Raw genomic sequence first — 19,794 nt, forward strand, 5'->3', positions numbered from 1 at the left:
CACACCAAACGACTCCTTATGTTAGAATAAGTTAATAAAAACCTCCTAAACCCTCTGCGGTGATACTGGTTTTCAAGTCGAGCAGGAATTAAAGCCTCTGTGAAGTATATTTGTAAGTGTGGTTGGCGTTTTGTGCTTCTCAGCGACAGTTAAACAGTAGCCTTTAGTTGTTTTTGGTCAGTGCCGGGTTTCATGTGGCCGAGGACAAAGTCGCAAGGAGAAACTCGATAATTTCCAAGAACTCAAGAGATGGATTTACACATGAGCAAAAAAATATTGGATGTGAACTTGTGTGACCCAAATGGGTTATTTTGAAAAACCATGGAATCTGGGCTCAAATTAGACCTCACTCAAGTAGAATGAGTCATTTATAGCCCGGTTTAACCAAATGAAGACAGTTCAGATTGTGTCTCTTGTTCAATTGAGAAAAACTAGAAACTTTACTAGCTTTTTAACATATTTCACTTCCCTTTTGTAGCTACCTGCCAATATGGCATCATTGGTAAATCTTAATCAAAAGCTATAGCACTTTACCCTGCATCTCCAGAAGAAGCCACAGTTATAACTAAACAAGAAAGGTTCTCTTCTCCTCAGGACCTGATTTGAAGCGGTTTTATAACATTAGAAAGGTTCCACAACATGAACACTTACTGCAACCATACCTTAATCAAAGGGCTCATTGCTCAGTCAGTCCCCTGCAACAGTAAATGTATCAGAATTTTTAAAAGGTGAATGCAATGGCAGTTCTTGGCCCATAATGGCTCTCTCTTCTGCATTTTGCACCATATCGCTACACAGAAGGTTGATTTGGGCTGATTTACAGTAGTAAAACCATAATCACATTCAATTCTGTTCTTTGACTTTCAATGACAGCCCTTTTAAAGGCCTTCAACATGTATTTTCCCCCAGATTTTTCTCTTCTCTTACCAAAGTTTGAGTAATTTTAGTTATTTCACACATGAGAGATTTCTGTATTATTTTTTTCTCTGACTTCGCTCTTCTCACTGGTTTGAAGTGGGCAGGGCTCCATTGGAAAAAGTCTGATTTTCTCACTTTTAAAAATCTGAAGATATTATACCTTATCTATAAATACATCCATAACCTTGTATAATTCTGCTCTTCACAGTTTTTTCCTCATCTAGCTTTTTGTGTTTGATTATCTAGAAAAATGCTGTGTAAAGGAAATGTACTATTATCATTACTATTAGAGCTGGGCCATATGGAGAAAATCAAATAGCAGGATATTTTGGACCAAATACATCAATATTGGTATTGCAGTGATATTGTAGGGTTATCTCTTGGTGCTTTCACAAAATATTTACATTTACATATTTAGATTTTAGACAAATAATCATCAATAATGTGGATATAATGACTAAGTGGGTAGAGGCAAATAATAGAACAGCTAGAACAGTCTGGTAAATTCAGAAAATGACATAACTTTACTGTAATGCAGCCTTTAAAACCAGGAAAAGGCAACATTTGTGTCATACGATATCCAAAATTTAAGACGATATCTAGCCTCCTATATCAATATCGATATAATATTAATATATTGCCCAGCCCTAATTACTATTATTAAGTTTAACTTGGATTATTGCTTACTCAGTTATATTGTCATAGCGAAATACCAAGTTGCTTTAAATAATCTATTTCCACAATATCTGGACAAGGCAACGACTGGTTATGGCAAACAATAGTTAAAGTTAGGCAATTTAAACACATGATTAAAGTTAGGTAGGGACACATTGTGGTTATGGTTTACAAAAAAAAACTAAAGCCAATATAAATTACCAATCCTCGAAAGGACACGATATTCAGTCTCCAGCATAAAAATCAGATACATTATATCAATTATATTGCCAGACAAGAACGGCCATTTTAGAGTATTCTAATATGTTCATTGTGGCATTTTTTTCCCATATTCTCTGCACATGACAACTTCAAAATGGTTACGGTGATGGTTAGAGTCAGGCAACTTAATATTTGGAAAAGATAAGGGGAAGGTTTGGATGGAAAACAATGTGAAATTTCACAGTTACCTCCACACTGTTACTTTTCACCTCGCTACTTAAAGGACACACTACTTCCTGCACTGGCACTGACGGAACGTAAATTGTGAGGTGCGTTACTGTTCAATATGGACTTAGTTCCACGGAATGCTTTGTGTGCCCATACACCAGCCTGATCTTAATCTGTATTGGAACTTGGCTAAATAATGTACTGCAGAATCATTATGTGCATACTTCACTAGTGAGACTGGGCTGGCATTTCAACAGGTTACTAAAAAGGAAGCTAGGCTGTACTTCTATTGGCCTACCATGAGCCTGTGTTCCTTAATCCTATGATCCGCAACCATTAAACAAGGCTAAAGAAGGGATATCCAAATCTATACCAAACACTGTGAGGGAGTACCACCTGTCCCCACTATGTCACCTTAAGTCCACAAGTCCTAACTGAGCCTGAGTGTCTCTGTGCCTGCAGCTTCAGAGTGTCAGGAGATAAATTGGTCCGGACAAGGAAGGCAACTGCCTCTGACGCTCGCTTGCCACCTCGAAAGGGTTAAGTCGGATCCCAGGCTGGCCACATCACACTGTTGGGCCATTTAGTGCAAGAAACCTGATAGTTTGGTTCCTTTTGATGGCCTGATTCCCAGGCTTAGGAGAATAAATTAAATGCAATCCCCGCTGAGGCCTCAGCTGCAGCAGCAGGGCATACTGATTTAGGATTTTCATCTGGGGAGCTTTTCCCTCCCTTCCTGCTCTCCTCTTCCACAACCCCCCACCTCCCCCTTTATCCACCCGCCACCTCCCTGCCCCATCGAGGAAAATGGTGAATATGATTTAAAATATGGCTTTTGTGTGTCCAAGATGAATGCCTCAGTACAGCTGTCAGTCACTGCGAGGAGTCAGAGAAGAAGAAGGGTGCTCCTGTTAAAATAGAAAAAGAGAGGATAGGAATGAAGATGCGTCACCTGGTGGCTCAAGAGTCTGAGATCCAGAATATTCAGTCCTGATCCTCATTGCCCTGTCGCAGTGTGAGGGGCTTTAGTAGAGCCACCAGTCTTATGGCCGAGGGCCGATGACAATATGTGTTAGACTACTGATCTGTGTGTCGCCTGTGTCTCTGAATGGCAGAGCTGTGTCGGGGTTTTGAGGGATGATGGAACAAGAATGAATCCCTGTTGTTAAGTACATGTTATAAAGCTGCATAATGTTGCTGTTGTATCCCTAGGACGAGAGTGAAACAGGCTGAGAAAGAATATGAGTTTTTAAGACTTTAAATTCAGTAATGGTTTTCAGAAGATCACAAAAATAGACAATAAAAAAAATTCACAATGGAATCCCGAATTTTATAATGGCATCAAGAGCACACCTGTGCTTTGTCATTCAAATACATATTGGCAAAACAGTTCACGATTGTAGTCCCCAAGGCCCAAATACAGACGAAAACCTTCAAATAAAACATTACACAAAAAAAAATCGATACAGAAAGCAAATAGGAAATCCAATATAGATGCAATAAAATAATATAAGTATCAGAAGTTACTAGAAGGGCACTTGAAGGCATGCCCTATACAACGCATGGCCTATCTTACGTTAATGCAGTGGGAATTTTCCCAGTTGGCAACAATTTGTTTTCGCTTATTCCGACACCACATGAATGCAGCACAAATGCCCTATCTTGCAATGTTAACAAAGTGAAAAAATATTGATGTATCCACACTGTGATTTGAATTTGCTCCAAAATGTAATCTGTTATTCTTTGGCCCAGCATGCTACACCCTTCCCCCAAGTTTCATGAAAAGAGGGCCAATAGTTTTTCCATAATCCTGCTGACAGACAAACCAACAAACAGAAAAAATTAACCGAAAACATAACTCCTTGGCTGAGGTAATAAAAGGGAAGGACATATTATGCATACATAAAGTGCAGTCATAATGCTCATATCAAAATCCACATTCAAAGCAAAAATTATCTTTAGGGGCACTCCGCTGATTTTACACATTCAGTTCAGTGTAGTATAAGTTAGAAGAATAACAAAAGATGCTAGAGTTTGTGAAAGTGCAAAACCAAATCACTGGAGTACACAGTACACACCGTACAGTATTATATTTTATATATAATATGTTTTATTCCTATATTTTAACTTCTGCACTATTTTGTGTTTTATGTCTATGTCTTGGATTCTCATTTTTACTGCTTGTTTTTTCTTTTATACATCTTGTAATAGCATCGTTGGCAAGAGCCTGAGAACAAGAATGGCATTGCCAGTGACTGCTCCACTGTAATGGTTGTGCATATGACAGATGAACACATAGAACTCAAATCTAATATTCTGTAATATAATAATATGTTATAAAAAATATACTGCTAAAATACAGTATCCAATTGTTTGATGGAGTTTTGTAAAAGAAAAACAAACAGCACAGTTACCATGGTTGGAGACGCTCTACAGATTTTGGGAAATGCTAACCTGCTCGTCAGGTCGCACCTGTGCTGATGATAAACAAGCCAAAAATGAAAATCAACTGTACTAGTATCAAAAGTTTTGTTCTTGCTGATTGATAAAAAACAGCAACATCCCGGCAATCTTTGATGGATTTGATTTAATTTTTATTCCTTCCTATTTCTGAGGCCAAAACTTCAAGAGAGTTACTTATTACAGCTTTAATATCCAGAAATCATTAGTCAACAGTCAATCAGTACAAGGCTCACCAACCATTACAGTCAGTCTGCACCATTTTATACCAAAAGAGAGAATGGTCCTAAAACTTGTGTTTGACCGTCTCAATCTACTCAACTACTTCCTGTGTGATTTCCCCATATGTATATCAGACACCAGGCTGTTGTTTTGGTAAGTAGAGTGAATCTTTGGCTGGAATGGTAGGCGGCTCTGTAATGCTCGTCTGTGGATGGAAATTTCTTTCTTTCTTTCTTTCTTTCTTTCTTTCATCTGTCACCAGTAGACAAACATGGCTTGTGTGCTGCTTCTGTGTGATACATAAGCAGCGGTGGGTGGTCGCTGTAATGTCTTCATCCACAGTTTGGTGAGCAGTCAAACCGGAACAGAATTTCATTACAGTGGAATAAAGCAAAACCAGTTTTGTCCACTGAGGACATTGAGCCTTTAGCTTTAAAGTAAAGTACAAAGAATGCTGACTCCAATTTTACCATCTTTCTGTTTTTCCTGTACTCCCTTATATTGTTCTTTATCAGTACACTATTAAAGCAATAGGGTCACTGAAATACTTTTAAAATATACTGATATACGAAATACGATATTATTGTGATTTTCAACATATGGCAATGTTCTGCAATATATTGCAATATCACCTTTTTACCAACTTCAAATTTTTCAAATTATGTCCCCAAAAGGAAACTTTGTCAACATCTGGTTGTTCATCTCACTTCAATTTTATTGCTGCAAAATGGGATTGTCAAGCAGAGAAACTGACCAACACATATATAAGAAAAGGTCAATACTTCGTGTCTATGTATTGATACTTGCCACGGAAAATATTGCGATATTATACTGTATCAATTTGTTTCCCCCACCCCTAAAGCTTACTAATAAATGATGCTGGATCTTCTGAAGATAAACTTCACATTCCCATTTGATAACAATCTGAACACCATAAACGTTAACACCAGCTTACATGTTAATACACAGTTAAAACAAAGAGCTTTCTCTTGAGGGAAATTAGGTCGTAATACTAACAAGGCTCTTAAAATAGCGTAGGATAAACGTCAGTATGTTTGTTTCACCCATCGGGTTAGAATTTCAGAGTGTAATTGGACTTTGGTCAGACTGTTGGTCTTGTTAAAATGCAGCTGGTTACTCAAGTCTTTGGTTGCAAACCTGTTAAAAACTTGACACAATTTCAAAAGCAGCTGGGTGTCAAGGATAAAAGCATTTGTTTATTGCCACATCAAAAACAAAATTCTGGATTTCATGTAAATGAGATTTAAATTAGTATAACCTGCTCGAACAAGTGTTAAAAGTGAAAGGTTAGATAAGTTCATCCTAAGAGTGGCACTACAGGAACGGTCTTGCTGGGGTCAATACAATTAAAGAGGGTTACCTCCTTAGAGGTATAGATCACATTTTATAGCAATCTGCCCATCAGATCATAAGATTTCATGTGTGCAAAGTGGCAGTTGGGGAAATTTTGGTCTTATGATGGTGCTATAGGCACGAACAGGGGTCACTAAAAATAAGGATTAATTTTCTGGATACCATAAATAGTCAAGGGCTATACAATAATTCAATATTACCGTATAGTAGGCATTATACAAGAAACACTCATATGAACAGATTAATTCTTAAGTGGCACGTTACAAGAGAGCAACACTCACAAGTGGTCTAGACATGTAGTAGGAGCCATGTACAGATAGTCTGCCTTTTTCCACAGGAGGGAAAAACCCTCAAGTGACCTGAAATTATAATGCCTTAATCTGAATAAACTGCAGTGGTTTAACTTCTCAGCTTGATGCTGAAGTTTCCGGGATGAACGACATGATTCCTCAAAACGATGTGCACCGTTTTGCTACGGTTTCTGGGATGAACGACATGATTCCTCAAAATGATGTGAAATGATGCACCAAAGGCTTTTAGGTTTGTTTTCTTTCGTTTGGTGGGTGTGTCAGAGATTCAATTCAATTCAATTTTATTTATAGTATCAAATCATAACAGAGTTATCTCAAGACACTTTACAGATACAGTAGGTCTAGACCACACTCTTTAAATTCCAAAACCCCAACAATTACAGTAATTCCCTCAAGAGCAAGCATTAGCAGTGGCTGTTGCGACAGTGGCGAGGAAAAACTCATCACACCCGGTTGGGGGTGTGATGAACAGTAGCAAATAATAGTCACATTAAACATAATGGAACAGTGACTTTGAAGGTAGTCGTGGAAGTTCATGTCATAGCAGGGCACATCGTGTTATACTGAGTAGTGCAGTCTCCAATACCGGATCCTGAGTACTCTGTGCGTATGAACATCACAGCAGGGCGTTGCGGGATGTAACGTGGCACTGCAAAGCATAGGAGGACGCGGCCGGGCATTGCAGGGAAGAAGAAACATAAGGACTTCGGGGAGTAAACTCCCCAGAGCTAGGTTAGTAACAAGCATTTCTGGGACAGGATGCATACAAAAGGAAACAAGTGAAAACAGAGATGAGAGAGCAGCTCAGTGTGTCATAGGAAGGAAGGAACTTCCCCGGCAGTCTAGAATTATAATAGCATAGCTAAGAGAGGCAGGTTAGCTTATGTTACCCAATCAGCAGCGACGTGTTTGTAAACCTCTGGTTATTAAAAAAAGGTAGTGGGCACCACTGTTATAGGTAGTTCAAACGTTTTTCCACGTTTTGTTGGGGCTGAACACGCCCCAGGTTTACTCCAGCACACTGTGACATCACTGACTACGTTTACATGCACATAATGATGCGTTCCAGACACAATTTTTAGGCAAAGTCACGACAAAGTTAGCTAGCGGCTACCTAACTTTGACGTTAGCTTCATTTAATTCATTTAATAAACATAACCTGTAGTAGTACACAATCATATGTCTATTGTTTTGATTACAATGTGCGGAATTACTTTACGTTGCATATTAATGTCTATTTATTTCTATTTCTCACCGTTAACCACCGGCATTTGTACAGCATCAACAGGGGTCGCCATTGTTGTTTATGTGTGTTTGATGTCAAAAACTGTAACTGGGAGTACAACGGTCTGGTATGAGTTCATGGGTAGTAAATTACGGGTTTGACTGCCGTTCCAGGGCACTTTCACGGGTAGAAGTTGTGAAAACACGGGTTACGGGTTGCCTGGAACGCAGCATAATATTCAGTTTTTTGCCCTTATTCCAAAAAGACGATATTCCAACTAAGCTGTTTAAATGGCTAATGAAAGTGAATATTCAACTAATATTCCCGTTTACATGTAGCCGTGCAATACGATTTCTTCAAAGTTTACCAGCGGTGGTGGACTTGTTGGACCGTGCAAACACTGCATCCCTCTTTCATTCCTTGAACCAGCTTCTTGAAAAGGTTGGCGTAGCGATGTGTGTGAATATCCAAAAACCTGTTGATATCCAACTCTTTGATAATGTTTAAAAGTAGCTGTGTTTCTCCTGCTTATTGGGCCTGCAGCCTTGCAAACTGTTGGCTGGTTGGTTTGTTTACAGCAACCATAGCAATGCACAGAGCTGACCATAAACTGTAAACAGGCAATGCCTCTAAAACCTGAATAATACTAGAATATCCTATGTCTTAATCGGAAAATGCTATATTCGGAAAAGGCCTTATTCGGAATATCCGGATACGGCCAAAGTTTAATCCATAGCTTCGCTACCTTCTTCGTTGCTCTGCCTGGTTGTAGCGCTATCCTATTGCATGCAGAGAGAATTTGAAAGACAACCATTTATCCCGCCCTCGGATTGAGCCCTGCCAATGGTGAGTTCCCAGACCCAACATCTTGATGTGGGTCTGGCTTGTCAGGCTAGGTTAGAGATGCAACAAAGCACACTTTTCAGGTGAAACTGGCTTGAAACTTTTAACCACAGAGGGCAGCAAAACACTGCTTTAAAGCCCGCTGTTATTTAAAAAAATATATATTTATTTTATTGTTAATATAGTTGCCATATCATGAATTAAATTGCCATAGGAAAAAGCTATGGGTGTCAATATCAACTTCAATGAAAATCCAGTAGTTGCTGAGATACAGTCTATTGGCTCTGGACCTGCCAGTAGTTAGCCAAATTAAGATATGGAGGTGTCATTTTGAGACAATACCGCTGAATTACAGATTATGGTTTATATAAAGGACAACAACATTGATGGTAGTGAATTTCTCCTCATGGGAATGCAGGACAACAGGTCAGGTAATGCATCACTGGACAGTTGTAAATTGCTTTTATTGGTCTTGCCAGGGTCTTAGGGTTAGACGGAGGTTATTCAAGGCTCAAACATCCCCAGACACACACACACACACACACTCACACACACCACACACCTCTTTGTCTGCAGAGTTTATCTGTGGCCCAGATTAAAGGGTCAGGTCCAGGAGATAAACTCCGGCCCTGGAGGTTCCAGCTCCCTTCTCTCTGAATATCTGCAAATCATTAAGCTCAAGGTGATTCACGGCAGCTCACCGAGTAGCCTCAGAGGATTCTGGGCCAGATACAGGAGGATTTGTCCAAGCCGTTGCCGTCGACCCCGCCGCCACTCACGCTGACGCTACTCTGTCACTCGGCTTTGAGCCTCTGCATGCTCTGAACCAGACATGAGAGCCACTCAAGACACCCCTAGAGATAAAAGACCCTTCACCCCTGACAGGATGGGATCTTGTTGAAAACACATCACGCAAATTATACTCTCTGCCTGCTTTGTATGAGCGATCGCCGAGAAGGAATCCTTTTGAAAAGGCCAAATATTCAGCCGGTTGAATGTCTGGAGGCTTTATTAGGAAGAACATTTTCAATGGGAAAGCAAAAGGCCATGCTTGTTCCTGCTTGATTGGGAATACACTTCTAACAATGTAGACAGGGGTGGATGAATAGGTACATATGTCATCGCTGCTGACATGCTAAATGAAGTGTATCAAAGCATGGTGGTTAGGCATGGAGGGAGGGCCCGAGTGAGCGAGAGAAGAGAAGAAAGACGCCGAAGTAGAAGCGTAGGAGAGATAAGAGCAAAAAGGAAAGTAGTAGAGATTGAAGAAAAACAGAATGAGCCATGAGAAGAAAGCACATCTGAGAGGCACCAGCAGCTATTCAACAAAGAGATGTAAAGTTTCCATTATCCATTATGCTTTAAAAGAGGACTCAGCCTCTTGGTTCCCTGTCATGAGGTCGGCCTCCGGCTAATTGGGATCCCAACCTTCTTCAGAGGACTGAGAGGGCTCTCACCTCGGTGCTTTGACACCTTCAGAAGGGGACAGGTGACGCCATGGTGCCCCCCACCCAGGAAGAAAGGAAGGGGGGGAAGAAGAAGAAGGGTGAAGGTAGGATGAGGATGCACCTCAGGGCAAGCTTTGGCGCCGTGACTCAGGTTTGTCTCTGGGTTTGCGTGAATGTTGCTTTACCTGTGTGTCAATATGTGTGCGTGCGTGTGTGTCTGTATTCATGCATATACATGTGGAAGCCTGCACACTTTAAACACAGGGATTTAAACACAGGGAGGTAAGTGTGTGTCCGACTGTGTTGCTCATGCCAGGTATTCAGCAGGGTGTGTAACGGGGTGTGACCTCTGCATGAAACAAACTGTTTCAAAATTTGTGAGAGGTCAATAATTGAATTCCTTTCAAATGCGGTTTGGTGAAAGAAACCAAACATCGTTGACATATCTATACAGTAAATAGTTTACGCCAGTTTGGGACACACCTGAGGACCAGCAGGTCCTACAAAGAAGGGAGCAAAAACCTTACAACTGAGTAAAAACACATTCCGTTCCCACGCCTTGAAAACATTTTAATGACAAAAGACAGACAATATTAAAAAGGTTTTCCCCTTCCAAGTAGAATATTGTCAAGAAGCTGGCGACCATTTGCAGATTATATCTATCAGCATTTGGTTGGTGTTAGGCTGGTGTTAGTTTCAAACGCTGGGTGTGACCCTAAATCCACTCAGGCCGATTTGAGCCACGCAGCCGCACCGACGCCACCATCGTCAGCCATCTGATTTCAAAAAACACCAGAGGCCAGGAGTCGGATGGCAACAGATGGGGAGAGATGGAGATAAACAGTGCAGAAGCTTTGCAGTTGCATCACCGGTCTCCCTGGCAACAATATGTCAGCATTATAGAGATCCATTAGTGAAATGACTGTGGTTGCTAATAGCTAGATAACATGCTGAGGTGATCTATTTAACACAAAATGAATCAAAATATCAGTTGTGAACAGATAATGTCCCCAAAATAAGCACAGAAATTTAAAAATATACTGATACATTATATACAGTATATACACAGTATATATAAACTGCCTAATCAGTGGTGGAAGAAGTATTCAGATCATTTACTTAAGTGAAAGTAGGGATATCATGGTGAAAAATTACTCTGTTACAAGTATTACCACCAAAATATACCTGAAGTATCGAAAGTAAAAGTAGCCTACTCATTCTGCAGAATGGCCCATTTCAGATCAATATATATATTTTAATTATTTTATTTTGAATTTCAATTAGTTGATTTATATTTTGTGTTAATACTGTAGTCTGAATCTGCAAAAGCAGCTGAAACTAGAGCTTTCAAATAAATGTAGTGCAGTAAAAACAATACTGGCTTCCAAAATGTAGTAAAGAGGAAGTATAAAGTAGCATCAAATGGAAATACTAGTAAAGTACAAGTAGCTCAAAAATGTACTTAAGTACAGTACTTGAGTAAATGTACTTAGTTACACTCAACAACTGTGTACAAATTGAAAGAGAAAAAAGAGAATAACAGCTCATAGAAATCATAGTGATTCCTGGATTTAATTCATCGTTTTCAGTTCAGGTACCTGGAGGACTCCTGTAAGTCATAATGTAGGGTTTTCGTTGTTCTTGCATGGGTTAATTGTAGCTAAATATTAATCCTTCCTTGTAATGTGGTTCAAAAACAAAAAGAGTGTGAATCTATAAATTATTGGGAGATTATATTGTGGTGTTGAGAGATAAAAACATTCATTGTTCCTCGGGGGAAAATAGAAGAACGAATGATGTGTTGTAAGTTATGTTGTGGTTTGTGTGGCAGGTTAAGTAATGAAATTAGCAGATGAGGTTTGGAATCCACCAAACAGCTGATACCATCAGAGTGGCTAATGGTGAAGGGTTCAAATCATGTTGTGCATGCTTAAAGGTGAAAATATTCCACCGGTGTTAAGTAATAGTTTCCATCATTGTATTGCATCATAGAGCATTCATCTTGGTGGGTAAACAACGGCTGTTTTAAAAGCAAACAACAACTGCTTGTGATCAAACAAGTGTGATCATCTCAGGCTGTGCTCACTGTTTACGGCCTTGTACCGCAATGGGAAAAAATGGGCCAAATGAGAGAGTCAACCAAAACTGTAATGGGCTTCATGTGGATCCAAAGCTGTTAAATCACACCTTTAGATTAATACCCTGAATCTACTGGCAGTAAGAGACACCAGCCTACTGATGGGAAACGCAATTATGTGTAGACATGCTAGCTAATGAGATCATCCATCAGTTAGCGACAGGTAGGAACTCTTAGTTGTATTTAGCCCAGTGAACAGTGCATTGCTTGAAATACAATTTTTTGGTGTTTTCGAAAATTCATTTACACACTATAAATGACAAGTTATCTTATTGAAAGCAGATCTAATCAAGAGCACAGAATGATGCTGTCAAGTAACACGCTTCATTGTACATTATCATACATGCAGTATTCTTACAAATCCACGCTTTGCTCAACAAAAGGTACCGAACGTGATCCGACTGTGTCACACAGGAACAACAAACTAACCATAACCAAGACATCTATAAGGATGTTCTCCACATATCACTTGACTATAACACCGACGTATCACTCAGACAGAAAAAAAGCCCAATCTGTTTCAAACTCTGCTTCTTCGGATATGTAAATAAATCTAAACCCTGTGGGGTAAAGAAGACTTTAACAATGCAGAAAATCCAAGTCCAGCTTTGCCCTGATGCAACATAAGTCGTGACTTGTCTGCTCATTGATCCTGCTGGAAGCAACAATCAGTACGTTTACATGCACACCAATATTCCACTATTATTCCGAATATGACAATCGAATCACAGGTCATGTAAACAGCATATTCCGGTTGGATATTCTGAATAAGGCCTTTTTCCTAATATCTAATAATAATCTAATAACTTTGAAAAAATCCTGTTTTGCACTGCTACATGTAAATATTAGTGTAATACTCACTTTCATTAGCCATTGAAACATCTTAGTCGGAATATCGTCTTTTTCGGAATTAGGGCAAAAAATGAATATTATGGCTCGATGGTGTTTTAAGCCCCCAACGTCGACTTCAAGGCAGTGCTGCGACCGTCGACTTCAAGGCACCTAACTGTAACCATTGCCTAATCCAAGTTCCTTCCAGGCAGCACTGCCTGAGTGTTCATCACATTACACATAGTTATTTGATTCATTTAGAAAATATTGATTAGAACATCAACTGCAAGATGTGTTAATGCAATTTTATATTTATACTACCAAGTACTTTTACTTTAGGAGGTAAATATTGTATTATTATTTTTTACTTTACTAAATGTTTGTGATAGCTGTCACAGATTCATCCCCAACATATGAAAAGCTCCTAGAATATAATGCATTGCTGTAGATTAAACCACCCAACTGTAAATAAAGTAGTTAAAATGAGCACCACCTTAAACATCTACAGCAATAAAATGAAACATACACATTAATGGAGCAGCAATATCAATCCAGAAACATCATATAATAGTAACACCATGACAGGGCCCATTTACTCTTCATACTTTTTTATTTGGCTGATACATACTTTTAGTTAAGTAAGGTTCTGAATGCAGACATTGTACTTGGAGTATTTTCACAGTGTCATATTGCTACTTTTACTGAAGTAAAGGATGTGAATACTTCTTCCACCACTGTCACTATGGGTCAAGTTCCAATAACACTGAATCCTACAATTCCCCTAATGTAGAGTAACTCTATATTGTCTGTCATGGGTTCCTCCATGCCTGGTAAATGCCTACATCATTAAAACTCTATTAAAATTAGTGTTGCGAAAACAGTCAATCATCAGTACTTTAAATAACGATCAACATAACACCTTACAGCCCCTGTTCTTGCATACATGTGTCACACAGCTATATCAGCCTAGTCAGACGGACATGCAGCAAAGTGTGGTAAGAAAACGCCCCTGAAGACAGATTATGTCTGAGAAAATACACCCAGGAAGATGGACAGGTGGAGCCAACCGGGTGGTCTTCAGCCGGGACAGAGGCTGAATCACAAAGACTTTGGTCTGGGGGTGGAAATTGTGTTTCTTGATGCATATGCAAACTTGTGCCTTTGTGTGTGTGTGTGTGTGTGTGTGTGTGTGTGTTTTTGTGTGTTGTTGTGTGTGTGTGTGTGTGTGTGTGTGTGTGTGTGTGTGTGTGTGTGTGTGTGTGTGCGTGTGTGTATTTTAACACAGATGCGTCTGTAGGTCTGTGTCGTGTCTTCTTGTGCTTGCTCAGGCCACACATGTACGTCTTTGTGTGTTTGGGGTGTCAGGGTCCTGACGCTTTAAGACGTTTCCCTTTATATATTTAAGAAGACAGGGCCTGAGGCCTCACACATACACACACACACACACACACACACACACACACACACACACACACACACACACACACACACACACACACACACACACACACACACACACACACACACACACACACACACACACCTGGGTGTCATCCATTCCTCCTCTGAGTTCAAAGGCCAGTAGAACAATGAGGCACAATTAGGAGCTTACAGAGGGGATCCTGGCCCTTTGCTGCCGGGTTAACAGATACTGACAGAGGAGCACACGCAACATTTGTGTGTGTGTGTGTGTGTGTGTGTGTGTGTACTTCTGTCTTTCTATTAATGTCTTGTCTTTGAGTCTCTTTCTGCTCTTCCTTTCTATTCTACACCAAAGAAAGACATTTAAAGGAAATAATGACTATTAGAGAAGACTTCATTAGAGTTAATGTTGTGATTCTGCGGAGTGCCAGGGATCAGGAGACATCCTATCTAATTCCCATTAAGATTATTACTTTTGGGAAAACTTGGTGGTCCCAGAGGAAATGGGTTCGTTTAATTATTGAGGGTACACAGTATATCTGGTGAAGGACGTGGAGACAAACAATGAAAAGCAGACCTTGAAAAACATTGGTAAAAGTGTAAAAGTGACTTCCTTTTAAGTTTCGATTTCACAAATGTTACATAGGAGAGTTACACTTTGAGTAACTTTATCTAATCAGGTAGTCACATTGAGATCTCTTTTTTAAAAGACCTGAGGAGAAGACCTACGTACAACTCAGGACTATTGTACAAGAAACCGTGACTGGAGCTAAACAAATATAAAGTCAACGAACAAGTAACAACAACAAACAACAACTACAACAACGAGTCATACATTTTTTTTGTAACAGCAAATTATTATTATTATTATTGTTGAATAATCTCTCAACTATTTTTTCAATTAGATAATCATTTAGTCTATAAAATGTCATAAAAAAATACAAACAATTCCTAAAGCCCAAGTTTTTTCTACCAACAGTTGAAAACCACATAATATTCAATTTACATTTAGAAAAAAAGAGAAAAACAGCAAATCCTCACATTTGAGAAGCTAAATGATTATTAAAATTGCTGTTGATTAACTCACTGTCGATCAACTAACTGATTAACCATGTTAGTAATAACTGGCTCTCACGTGTAAACACACAGATCCACAACATATACTGTACACTCAAACACAATTAAACACACACACACATGCACATCTCTTCTCCCTCCACCCATTAAGCATGTTGTCCATGGTGTCCCCTCTGTCTGCGTCCCAGTCATTGTGTGCGTCCAGTGTAACTGGAGACCAGTCTAGACTGGCTGGCTACTGGCTCTAATCCTCAGAAACATGCAGCTGAATCAATCTGAAACCAGAGCGCTGCCTGCCGTCGCCCCTGTTAGCAGCCCGACAACACAAACACTCATTCGTTAGAACCAACAAACATACAAATAACAGACAGGAGCTCATATCGCTGCTCTAATACTAGCCTGGTGGATTACTGGTATTAGTGGTGGTAGTTATATTAATACAGCAGTAGAAATAGTGTTTGAAGCAGTAGTAGTAGTTAGTGCTTTGTTTACAAAGTGCTCTATCTTAGTTTAGCGTGTTAGCTACTAAAGCATCTACTAAATAGCACTGAACAAAGCAGTGCTATGTAAATCAAAGCATTGGACAATTTGTTAGACCCAATAATAGCACTAGATAAAAAGATATATCGAGAATTCGTCTTGAAGGGAACATGAACGTTGGTAGCAGATATCAATCTGAGAGTTACTAAACAATTCACTTAAAACCATGAATGTGAACCTCATGGTGGCGCTAAAGGAAAAGTCAGGGGATCACCAAAGTTATTAGGCTTCATTCTCTGGGGAACATGAATATCTGTACCAAATTCGATGGCAATCCTTTGAATAGTTGAGACACTTCAAGCTGGACCAAAGACTGACAGTAGCCGCTTTCCGACCGGAGGGATTTTTGCAGTTCCTAGAACACAACGCTCCTAGAATGCTTTTTTTCTCGTGTTCCGACTGGACCAATTTGGGGATTTTTAAGTTCCTCTGGCCACAGTTCCTGTAACTCTTTCAGCTCCTACTTCAGGGCAGGGTCTTTTCCCATTCCCGCATGTGGTGGTTAGATGGCTGTGATTATAATAACAAAAGGTCAGTTCCTATGGCCCCTTGGCCAGTGCGAATGCAAAATGGCAAAACCGGCTTTGGGGGAGAGAGAGAACTGTTTAAAAGTGGACTGTTCCTATAACTACGTTCCTGTAACTGCTTGGTCGGAAAGAGGCTATTGCCACCCCTGGAACCAAGTGTGGCTAAAAACATAATTACAGGAGGCCAGTAGGGGGGGTTCAAAGCTGTTTTAGGGGGGCTTTTAGCTTCTTGCAGCAATCCAAGCCTCTTAAACTCAGCATACAGTATGTTCATATTCAACATCTCCTCAAACAACCGTTCGTACGATACAACTACTTGGTTTGGTTTAGGAAAATATTGTGGTTTGGGTTCAAATAAGTACATATGTCAACGGTGACTTTTGCTTTCACATGGGACACAAACAGGTAAAAGTCTTGTGTTTGACCCATCCTCCCAACCCAACCTACTCCCTACACAGACATTGTTGCTCTTTATGCAACATCTCCTGACTTCTTCTTGAGAGGCAGCCCTCCATAACCTGGCTCACGATTACATGGATTACAGCATACACAAATTATAGTGTGCATTACTTATTGTATCAGTACGAACAGCAAACGAAAACAGCCTCTCATATTACACATAGCCTACAGATGGACATACAGGAGTGTTACACAGAAAAATACAACTTCCACAAGTTTCACCTAAACTATTTCCCTAGTAAATATGTTACAAATCAGTAGTTCACAAGTCTTTCACAGCAGATTTTTGTGATTTAGAAACCATGTGAATGCCCTGCTACTGACAATGTTTTTAATTCTTAGCTTCAAAGTTGCTGCCAGTGTCTACATGAAAATATATCTGAAATATAACCAGGGTAGAGGAATGTGTCATTTGGAAAAGTATGTTCTTGTGGTGGAGGAGTGGTGCCATTTCGAGCAGATGGTATCATGTCAGCAACTTATTACAATTGATTTTGCCACTTCAAAGCAGCAACCATTTTGCACGCATTCATGAAACGCAATCAGTGTCGTCAAGAGAAAAAATCAAATTGATCGAAAACTAAAAATGTTGATGAGCAGAAACATATGTTGAGGAGGCCCCAGGTGATCAGAGAGAATGTCAGCGATGTCTAGACCTCAAGGAGCATTTTATTTCTACAAGCCTGGCAGACTTCAGATCATCTTTACGTCCACGTTCTGGCTCATTCACAACATGACACTGAGGAATGATCGGAGGAGAGGAGGGCAGGAATGGAGCAGATGGTATGACAGTCAGACATGGCAAAATGACTCTCCATCTCAACCATGTAATATGTATGTCATTTGTCTTGGAGTTTTTCTCTCTCTTTTTCTCTAACAGGCTAAGCCTCTAAAGATGAATCTGTTACTGATCATTAGTCTGTAACCAAAACCTCTGAGCCACAGACCTGCTGCTGCATTGAAAGAAAGGCTACTGTACGACAAGAAGACTGATTTCTTTTCTAGAAAAAGGAGACCAAGAAGAAGGCTTATTTGAAGGGTCAGGAAATAGAAAATGCATGGACTGTTTGCCTTGATAAAACATGCCATGTCACCTTGAGGTTATCAGGAGATCAAAAGATGCCATAACACGTTTTTATATACTAATTACAAATATTAGATGAAAGTTTAAACCCACAAAACTTAATTCAGCTCTTGTGAAGGCCTCAAGGTTTCCAAAAGCATTTAATACGTCAAACTGGATTTCAGGGATATATATATATATATATATATATATATATATATATATAAGTGCACAAACACAGAATTTTCTACAAAAAAACTATTTATATTTTTCACTCAATCTAAGTGTGATTTACAGGGCCTGCGTGAAAGGCTGGAACATTGGTTCATCAAACCAAGAAGAAAGAAACCTATTTTTTCAACTAATTTTTAATCTATTTAAATGTACCTGTTGCAGTTCTTGACCACTAGGGGGCAGTGTTTTTGTTTGTCTCATTCATATACTCTGGGACACACATGCACTTGCGTAAGCACGCGGTGGATGCAATAAACAAACCCTGCTGCCGATTTCACGCCTTTCCACTGATCGATAGTCACCAGTGGTATAAGAAACAAACGCACCAACAGAAGCAGAGCATAAGGAGACTGGTAGCTAGCAAACATGGACGTAAATAATGCAGGATTTGTTGTTTCCAAAAAAATCCACTTGGAAATGCTTTCAACACACTTGTCATACACACAATGTGTTTTGGTAAGTAACACTGAATGCAAACATAACTTTTGTTTTTTTACAATAAAACTCCACAGTGCACCTTCAAGTTTTCCATCTCTGGCTTAATTTCAATTCAATTTTATCTGTAGTGTCAATTCATAACAGAAGTTATCTCAGGACACTTTACAGATAGAGTAGGTCTAGATCATACTCTATAATATACTCTACAAAGACCCAACAATTCCCCCCAAAAGCAGTGACAAGTGTGACATTAATTCTTTACCCATAAAGTTTTTCCACCAATCTGCAATGAAAATCTAACAGCTGGCAGTTTTAGTTCTCTCTCTGTCCACCGATCCAAAGACGACCACGTTAAACTCAATGCAGCTCCCACCCAGCTGAGAGCGGAGAAAACGCGAACACACTACACCCAATTTGACTTCCATACTCACAAAGAACACATCATGGCCTCAGAGGATTGAGTTGTGTTTACACTATGACACCCTCCAACTTCCCCCCTCTCGTGTCAGCCGGCCATCCCTGCCTGTTTTAGCTGAGGACAGCTTGTTTTTCACTGTATATCCTCCGCCAGGAGCACGGCTCCGTCTATTTCTCTGAGAGGAGATGAAAGCTTCAGGGTCAGATGTGTATATTTGACTGAGGGGGGGACCACTCTGAGCCGGTCAAGATAAAACAACACTGCCTTCCTCCCTCTGCCTCCCTGCTCTCCTCCTCCAGCCCTCCATCTATCCATTCATCCTCTTATCCTTTTCTCAAACCCTCCTGTCCTCCCTCTCCTTCTCAAGCCAGGTCAGTTCAACTCAATCAAATACAGTTTATGGATGTACATAAGCAATAATAGTATCTAAGTATTAATAATGAAAATAAGCTGTCATCTGTTTCTCCTACTATTGTGTCATTATCAGTAAGTGCATGTTTTGAAAAAACATCTGCTACTCGCTTGCAAACAATTAGTTAACTATTGTTAGGGTTCATATTCTTTTTTTAATATTCCTTTATGTTCACTACATCTTGCAGCTTTAGGACAATTTAAGAGTAGATACATTTACATACAGTGGGACAAAAAGCAATCACAAAAATGAATACTAAAGTTCAAGTAAGAACCGACATAAGTAGAAGCAGTAGAGACTTGCAGTGACCAGTCAAGTGCCATTAGCAATG

This window comes from Perca fluviatilis, chromosome 16 (genome assembly GCF_010015445.1).
Source record: "Perca fluviatilis chromosome 16, GENO_Pfluv_1.0, whole genome shotgun sequence".
NCBI classification, from domain to species: domain Eukaryota; kingdom Metazoa; phylum Chordata; class Actinopteri; order Perciformes; family Percidae; genus Perca; species Perca fluviatilis.